We start from the raw sequence: 9,255 nt of genomic DNA on the forward strand, positions 1-9,255 counted from the left end.
GAGACTATGGTTTCCTTTCCCATTATTCAGAGGATTTTGTAATATAATACAATGATTTATTCTCTGAATATTTGACAGAACTCACCAGTGAAGCCTAAAGTTTGTTTTTTTTGTTTTGTTTTTTGTTTTGATTTTGCCACACCACACAGCTTATGGGGTCTTAGTTCCCTGACCAGGGATTGAACCCAGGCCACAGCAGTGACAGCGCCAAGTCCTAACCACTGGACCACCAAGGGAAATCTCTAGAATTTTATTTTTAGAAAGATTTGACTATTGATTGATTTAATTTCTTTAAAGGCTTAGGACCATTCAGGCTATTTCTCCTTGAGAATCTGTTTTGATGTTATCTTTTTCTAGGGATTTATCCATTTCATTTAAACTTCCAAATTTATTGACATGAAGTTATTTATAATATCCTGCTATTATACTTCAACCTCTGGACCACCAGTAGTGGTATTACCTCTTTTATTCTGTTATTGACTATTAGTACCTGATAGAGTAAACCTTTTATAATTATGAAGGAACTCTCTTCATCTCTAGTAATGTTTTTCCCTTAGGGCTTATTTTGTTTAATGTTAACATAGCTATACCAGCTTTCTTTTGGTTAGAATTTGCAAGATACACCCTTCCCACCCTTCTACTTTCTACCTTTCTGTAGCCTTATATTTAGAAGATAGTTGGAATATTATCTCTATCTAATCTGACAGTCTGTGTCTTTTAACTAACATGACTAATACGTTTACTACATTTTCACTTTAAAAATGCCAATATTTTGGAGTTAAATCTAAAATCTTATTTTGTGCTTTCTAGTTTTTGTATCTCCTTACCCCATTTTTTCTTCTTTCTTACCATTTTTTTCATGAGAAAGATATAAGTAATAAAAACATAAGTGACTGTAAATACTAAATAAAGAATTGAGTAAATGATATAACAATGAATAAAACATGTATGTTAGTAAGTCACAATAAATGATTAATAATTTTAAAATAATTATATGACAATCTAAGGAATGAATAATTATAAAAATAAAATAATAATAAGTAATTAAGAGATGTATAATACTAGTAAATCTCAAGTCCTGTGGTGGGGTAGGAAAGAAGTAAGATAATGAAAAAAGACTAGGAATTGCTGGAAGTGGTGGTGTAGCTCTAAATAGGGTGTTTACAGAAGGCTTCAGTGAAAGGTGACATTTGTGCAAAGGCAGTTATGGAGTGGGCTGATGATATCTGGGAAAAGAGTTTTTCTGGGAGAGGGAGGACCAAGTGCAAAGGCCAGAAAACAGAACCTAATTTGGTGTTTGAGTAAAAAGCAAGAAGTACAGTTGGAGCCGAGTATGTGAGAGGACAGCAGCTCAGGCTGTGGCAGCTGTGATCACAGGGGCAGCAGACGATGGACTGTCCAATAGGCCTCTGGTTTTCACTCTGAGTAACTGAAAAGCCTTTGAAGGGTTTTGAAAACAGGGGTGATATGTTTGACTTCCATCTTAATAGGATTACTCTGGTTATTGTATTGTTAATACTGTCCTAGAAGTACTATATCAGTGAAATTTGACAAGATTTTTAAAAAAGTAAGAGTTAGAAATATTGGGAAGGTAAAATTACCATTATTTTCAGCTTATGTTTTAAACATTAACAAAATCTCATGTATAAAAATAGGGGCTTCCCTGGTGGCGCAGTGGTTGCGCCTCCGCCTGCCGATGCAGGGGAACCGTGTTCGCGCCCCGGTCTGGGAGGATCCCACATGCCGCGGAGCGGCTGGGCCCGTGAGCAATGGCCGCTGAGCTTGCGCGTCCGGAGCCTGTGCTCCGCAACTAAATACCACTGTAAAAAGAAATGTACTACACTTATATAAAGAAAACTTTAAAATCCAAAGGGACATTTGTACTTCCATTGCAAAAGAGATATAAATTCTCCCACAAAGTTAATCAATTCAGTTCATTCAATACCAATTAAAATACTAAAAAAATGATCTTTATTTTGAAATTTGACAAATTATATTAATGTTCATCTGGAAAATGAAAGGCACTAAACCTAGAAATTCTGAAAAAGAAGAGAAAGAGGGGAGATTAGCTCTACTAAACATTACACATATTATGAAGCTACAGTAGTTAAAACTGTATGATCAGAAAAGGATCACACAGCTCAATAGTACAAAAAAGAGTCTAGAAACAGACCTGAACATATATGGGAATTAAGTTTATGATAAAGGTATCAGTGGAGAAAAAAAAAATAGAGTTGTTCAATAAATGCAGTTGGGAAAACTGGAAAACAGAATTATTTAGAATAGCAAAAGACTGGAGATGAATGTCCATAATTAGGACTGGTTAATAAATTATGATATATTCATTTAATGGAATACTATGCTATAATGAACATTAGGCAGATTCGCATGTGCTGACAATGAGGGTGTCCAAATTCTGTTTCTTCTTGGAAACCAACTAGTTGGAATTATGAATAAAAGGGAACTAGCAAGCTTCAAAGAAGACATTCTAAGTCTTGGGGCTCATATGTTCTCTGAACTTTTTATTCTGAAAGGACAAAGGTAATTTTGCTTATTTTCAGGTTCTTCAACTATATCCTATAAGTGATACCTGGAAAATCAGATGTCACTGAATAATGCAGTCTCCACTGACTAGAAATTAACTATTCAACTCTCAAACCTTCTGCATTTATAATGGCACCAGAGATGATAAGAGAAAATATTCAGAACTAGGACTCTCAGGTGTTACAAATTCTTCAGGAAAGTAAAACTAAATTATGTTCTACTGTACTCTGCTTATAAAAGCAGGAGAGTATGCTAAAACACATTACAAACACTTAAAAGGGGAAAGTTCGAAAGAAATGGTTTTTGTTTTTTGTCTTTTTTTTTCTTGGCCAATCCACAGTTAACCAGAACAATCAACTAATGAAAATAATCTGTTTTCCAAGAAGTCTGGTAATTGAGTCCGGTATGGTAACTCATTGCTCATTTTAGTCTCAAGTTTATTCACTTCAAAATAACGGGCTTCTTTGTGTTTATTAAAATGTCCTAAAGGATTAAATGGTTAATACAGTTACTGTCATACTAAAAAATGTACCATACAGATTCCATACTAGTTATGTAACCCACAGTATCTAAGGAACTTCAGGCTGATCAAATCAGTTGGCAGAAAGAGGAAACAATCCGTTACTTTGTATAAATGATCCATTACTGTGACCTGTGTTAAACAAAACTGCATCCAAGGAAAAACTCTAAAAATACACGAGGAACTACAGGGTTACATTTGGTTGATCTATATCAATAATAAATTGAGAATTAAAGTGCACTCTGAAATCATGGGAATGTACTGAAACAATAAGGAAGTTCTAATGTGTACTCTGAAGGCATCATTGCCTCTCAAAAATATAAGAAAACCAAAGATTGTTTATCACAACTAATAGTTGACGAAACTGGTTTTCCTCTCTTGCCTTTGGAGAGCAACAATTATTACCTGTTGGGTGAAACTTAACTTTTCCTAGATACCATAACAATAATTTCAATGAAATTTATAGTCCAAATATGATAGGCTAAGGAACAGTAATAAAAATTTCTTTTATTCATATAGACACCTACTGGCAAAAAAATCACTGAGGTCAAGGAAGTATACCCAATTTTATAACACAGCTGTGCAGAGAAAGTTTCCAAGTCTGTGTACATGACAAAACGTTTTCTTATGTGACTGTCTCATTAAAGAAAGAACTCCTAGGCTGGCCAATTCATTCTACTCTAAGGAAACATTTTTATATATTTCACATTCTCATTTGAAATCTGAGTCAACTTTTGATAATGAAGCACAACCATGTTTTCTTGACTAGTATGGGAAAGCAAATATGCACAGTGGGACTTTTTATACAGGGTACGTTTGGGGAATTGGAGACAGTATTTTGATGTTTATTTTTCCTGAATTTATTATTATTATTAATCATTTTCCAGAAAGGAAGTTAGGAAACAATTTGAAGTACAGCCATAAAGTAAGGAGTATGATGTTCAGGTGTGGTTTTCGTACAACCCGTTTCATTAAACAGGCATTTTATTTTTAAACAGAGTAAAATCTAAAAAATATCTTCAATACACTTACACTGTTCAGATAGCTTATTTTTCTGGGGTGCAGCAATGATGCCTATATGTTATGACTAAATGAAGCCATGATAAACAGTACTTCAACATCTTTGAAGAATGGCATCACTGCTACTTTCCCTATTTGCTTATCAGCTGAGCCCACCTGCTGCAGTAATGGCAGGGTACTTCCCTACTATAACAAGCTGAAAACATAGCACACAGTTTTTCCTTTCGTATGACTGCCAACATTGTTAAGACATGTCAGAGAACATGCAATATAAACCAGGCAGGCTTCAAAGATAAAGCTGTTAGTAATCAAAACGCAGACCTAGGAATAATCCTAGTTTAGTTTATCTCTTCTCCCCAAAAGGCCATGTTTTCCTCTCTTTAGGATGAGACTATTCAGCTTATTTAATCATATGTATTCAGTTTATAAACTGCAAATTCCATTCTATTTTAATGATCAAGAGCTTGCTTTTTGAGATCTTATATTCTGTCTTAACAATTTCATACATTAGTAAGACAGGAATACGCCCCACAGTAGGGAACTGCTTAGAATTAACAGTAGTAATGATAGCTTACTATCTTCTAGGAACTAGGCTGATGTACTTTATATACATAATCTCATTTAATATGCATAACAACCTCATCAAGTAAGTTTCTCCATTCTATAGATGAGAAAAGTGAAGTTTAGCTACTAAGTGACAAAGATGAAGTATGGACCCAGGCAGGGTAACTTCAGAGCCCATGCCATTAACCATTAATTACACCGTATACTTGCAGACAAAAGAATTTCTTAATGATTATTATTGTTTGGTGACATACTTGCAGACAAACGAATTTCATAATAATTATTGTTTGGTGACATAATTCCCTGTGGTTTAAACAACTGCTACCATTATTGTTAAAGAAAGCCCAATATTTCAATATTTACAAGTGTTTCAAATCACTCAGCTTCAGAAATAACGTTAAATCCTAAGAAGGAAGATCCTTCAAAATTGATACTGAAAAAAAATTATGCCACTTCAATATGTTTTGCTTAAGATAGATGGCATTCATGAAACTGACACTTTTTACCATTTCCCATTCATGTGAATTATACTCAGATCTTCTGGGGCAGAGATTTTTCTACACTTTAATTACCTGAATGTAAAAAAAAAAAAAAAAAAAAAAAGCCATTTCATGCATTTAATCTACATGTCAGGGTTGCTAATTACAAGGAATGCTGCATATTTGCAGAGATATTTGCGTATGATTACACTTAAATATTTGAAACATAGCTTCAAAATCTTCCTATAACTCATTCTTCTCAAGCTTCTGTCATTTTATACACTTCAGATTTATTTTATTTTGAAAGCAAAATGCTCTTCTCAGCTTAAAATCTCTTGTTATCTACTTCCTTTTGAGTCTTTCAGATTCAGAATCACTAAGAACTCAAACAGAAAATGGATGACGCTCAAGCTGCTCTGGAGTACAGCAATCTATTACAGAGCAACTGTTATTCCAAATTGAACAGTGTTTTCCAGGTAGCCTCAGAATTCAGCGAATGGTGACAATAACAAACCCATCCTCATGTCTACAGCTCTGATATTCTCATGTAGTTACTATGGCCTTTGGCAACATCAGCTTTCTTTTGGTTAATAATGGCAAAGCTACACAGAATCTGAAAGAATAGCTTTGCTGATCAAAAAACTGTTATTTGGCAATTCCTTAAACGTGGAGCTGGAATACTCTCTGTGAGTCAGGAAGCAAGAAACATGAATTATTTGACAATGGGGTTGGGACTTTTCTAAGTTAGAAACTCCAGTCTTTAAAAGCTTAAGCCACTTGAGAGGGAAGAGTCGTTCATTGGGTTTATTGATTATTTGTTAGTTTGTTCATGTATTCATTCATTAAAGATATATTGGCACCTACGATACACCAGATGCTGTGGTGAGTGCTGGAGACAAAATGGTGAAAGAGCCTCTGCTTTTAGAGAACTTAAAGTCGAATGCGAGAGGTATCTACAGTAACGCACGATAGGTACCATGCTAAGGGAAATGAAGAGTACCATAGAAACATACAAAATGGGCACGAGAAACCTCTTATTCGTCGTGGCGTATGTCAAACTACAAATTGGCACTTGCCACTGGCACTTGCCATCTACCTCTACAAGGATTAAATCATGGCCACTGCAGCTGCTGACCTTCAACACCCCCTGAAAGGAGCTCAGGGTGGAGAGCAGAAATGAGGCGCTCTGTGCTCCGGGAAAAACTGGCAGAACAGGTCTGCAGATAGTTAGGTATTTTCAGGAGCTGATTTTATGAGCCCAATTCTTGTATCTCCTCAGATCTAGAAAAGCACTAAAATCCTTCATGGTGGTGTCTGCTCCTTGTGACTAGCAGCAACCTTCACGAGACTAGCAGAACCTTCTGCAAAAAATATGTGCCTGATTGCATGGACTCCCCCGTCACCAAAATCACATCTATACTGACCTTCCCCCCTGCCTCTGTGGAGCAGTTTCTCAGAGCTAACTGAGATGCTGTTTCCCGGACTATAGTCCTCATTTTGCCCCCAATAAAACTTAACTCACAACTCTCATGTTCTGCAATTTTTTTAAGTTGGCACCTCAGAACCTTTGAAAAGGACCATGGAAAGAGAAACTGTTTGACAAACATTGAATATCTACACAAGCAAAGTGCTGATGACAGACCTCACGGTTATCCAGGGAAATCAGTAAAAAAGATTCTTCCCTGTTTAACTTTGCTGAAAGACACTGTGAAATGTATATGCTTCAGTTCCATACACTAAAATACCACTTTCATACCTGTACGAAGACCAGGCAAAGGTATCCATCACAGGGTTTCAGACTAGGGAGAGTGAGACAATGAAAGGGCCCATGGCAGAGACACACACTGGGTGCAGGCCAAAGCACCAGACAACAAGGGATTTCTGCCACAGAAGCTGTCCCAGTAAACACTCCTAGTTTCTCAGAAGTCAAAAGGAAGGCACAAAGTACGGCAAAGTATGTCCCATTTTATCTGACAGGAGGCAAATCCAACAGTTAGGGAAGCTAAGACCCCGTGAGATACAGATTAAAACTTGGGGAAAAAAGCAGTTAACTCACAACAAAAAGTTAGGCCCAAATAACTGAAGAAAGTCCATAAACAGTAATACCAGCTGTGATAATGAAACAGGTAAGCATCTGTCCTCCTTTCAATTCAGGAAAAAATAAAGATGTATCAGAGATGTACATATCTTAACATATCTTTTCCCTCACAGGTCTCTGAAGGGGGTGCTTCCTCTCCCACTGTCACCCAGACGCACCAGCTTCCTGAGGGCAGCAACCCTCCTGGTGCTGCCATGATAAGTCCTAGGCTTAGCCCAACACCGCACTACCTCCTGAGTCTTACCTCTGCCTCACTGGGCTTCTGAGGCCTCAGCTTCTACAGAGCTCAGAGAGTGGCCAAATGCCCCTGGGGAGGCCCTACCTTCCCTAACAGGATTGGCCTGCATTCCCGAGAGCCTTTAAACATCTCTGCCAACTATTATGTTGCACTTGACATACAAATATGATAGTCACTAATTTATCAACTAAAAATGTCCCATGGTATCTGAAAATACTGTATGATGAAAATGGGAATCATATACTGTTACCAGTTCAAATTTTAGCCACCAACTAAAAACATTCATTCACCTCAAAGGACCATGATATATTTAACTTACTCTCAAGTAGTTCAGAAAGAAATATTTTATATATATATATACACACACATATATATATATTACTTATATGTATGTGTACACACACACACACACACACACACACACACACACACACACACTTACTCTCCCTACCCCCCTCATATATATGTATGAGAGACACAGAGAGAGCAGTAGGGGGCTGAAAAGGGAGAGCAAATAACAGGTAAAATGAGGTAAAATATTAACAACAGTAAATCGGGATAAAGTGTATATGGTGTTCTATGTACTATTCTTCTTCTTGCAACTCTTCTGTAAGTTTTAAGTTATTTCCACATAAAGTATTAAAAAATAAAGTACAGTCCACCACTGCCCTCTATGCCCCAGCCATGGCACTTCTAATCCCCGTATCTTGCTCCATTTTTTTATCAAGGCAGTCTCACCTTTGAACATATTAATTTTTATGTTTATTACCATCTCCCCTTAGCAGACTATGACCTCTGAAAGGTCAGGGCTTTTTTCCTGTTTTGATCATGGGTGCCTTCAAGTCCATACCAGGTGCTCAGTGACAGTGCAAGGACACAGCAAACTGAATAAATGAAAGTCAGGCTAAGGGGCAGGGTCTCCATGTTGACTGCCTCATCCAGTACCCCCAAGCAGCTCCTCCTCCAGAGCTGCACCTCGAGAATGGAGGCTTATTGTGTACAGAAGCTGAAGGAGTGAGCTCTCCAGGCATAGGGAATGGCTGGGGAAAAGGGCCATCAATGGAAAGGAGGATTCAGTGAAAACCCAACACGAACGCTGACACTCTCACAAGCAAACACCAGCCTCTTATGTTTCACTTAGATGATGCTGCTCTCAGGCAGGAGATCTGAAGACTTTAGGGGGAGAAACTGAATGGCTCTAGAGAAAGAACATACTAATAGTGACACTGGGAAAGAACACCAAAAAAGAAAGTCAGGACCCCTGTCCCATGACCCTGCGGTGAAGCTGCCTCGCTGACAACACCCACTCCCCCACACAAACCTCCTAGGATTTCCAATGCTTCATTCCTAAATGTGAATAGATAAAAAGGAATGTCAGACATCTGAGAAACCTTCTGTTACAGATCAACATAAGTAAAACGTGAAAAAGAAAATTCAGAATGAATAGAGACAGTGCAAGAATACAGCAAAACCCCCCAAATTTGCTTTCCTCAGAGAGAGAGAGGGAGAGAGAAATACCATGAACAAAAAGGATTGTACAAAAAGGGAACAAGGAACAAGAAATTATCTTAGAAACTGTTTGTATGAAGGCTTGAAATCAAAAGTTTAATTAGATGAATTCCAAGATAAGGCTGGGAAAAATATACATTTCTCATCGTACAGAACTTTAAAAGAGAAGAGAAAGATGAACAATGGAAAATGAAATAAATCAAAAGAGTCTTTTTTGGAGGTTTAACACATGAATAATCAGAAAACAAGTAGAAAAAAATACGAGAAAAGTTTTCAGTACGTA

The 9,255-nt window shown here is 37.1% G+C and overlaps 1 protein-coding gene across 5 annotated transcripts in view; it reads right to left on the reverse strand.

Annotated features, from left to right (window-relative positions):
• LDAH (lipid droplet associated hydrolase) overlaps nt 1-9,255 on the reverse strand; it is a 94,159-nt gene that overhangs the window by 36,213 nt on the left and 48,691 nt on the right. The gene's annotated exons all lie outside the window — the stretch shown is intronic.

Source organism: Physeter macrocephalus, chromosome 12 (assembly GCF_002837175.3).
Source record: "Physeter macrocephalus isolate SW-GA chromosome 12, ASM283717v5, whole genome shotgun sequence".
In the NCBI taxonomy this organism is placed as follows: Eukaryota; Metazoa; Chordata; class Mammalia; order Artiodactyla; family Physeteridae; genus Physeter; species Physeter macrocephalus.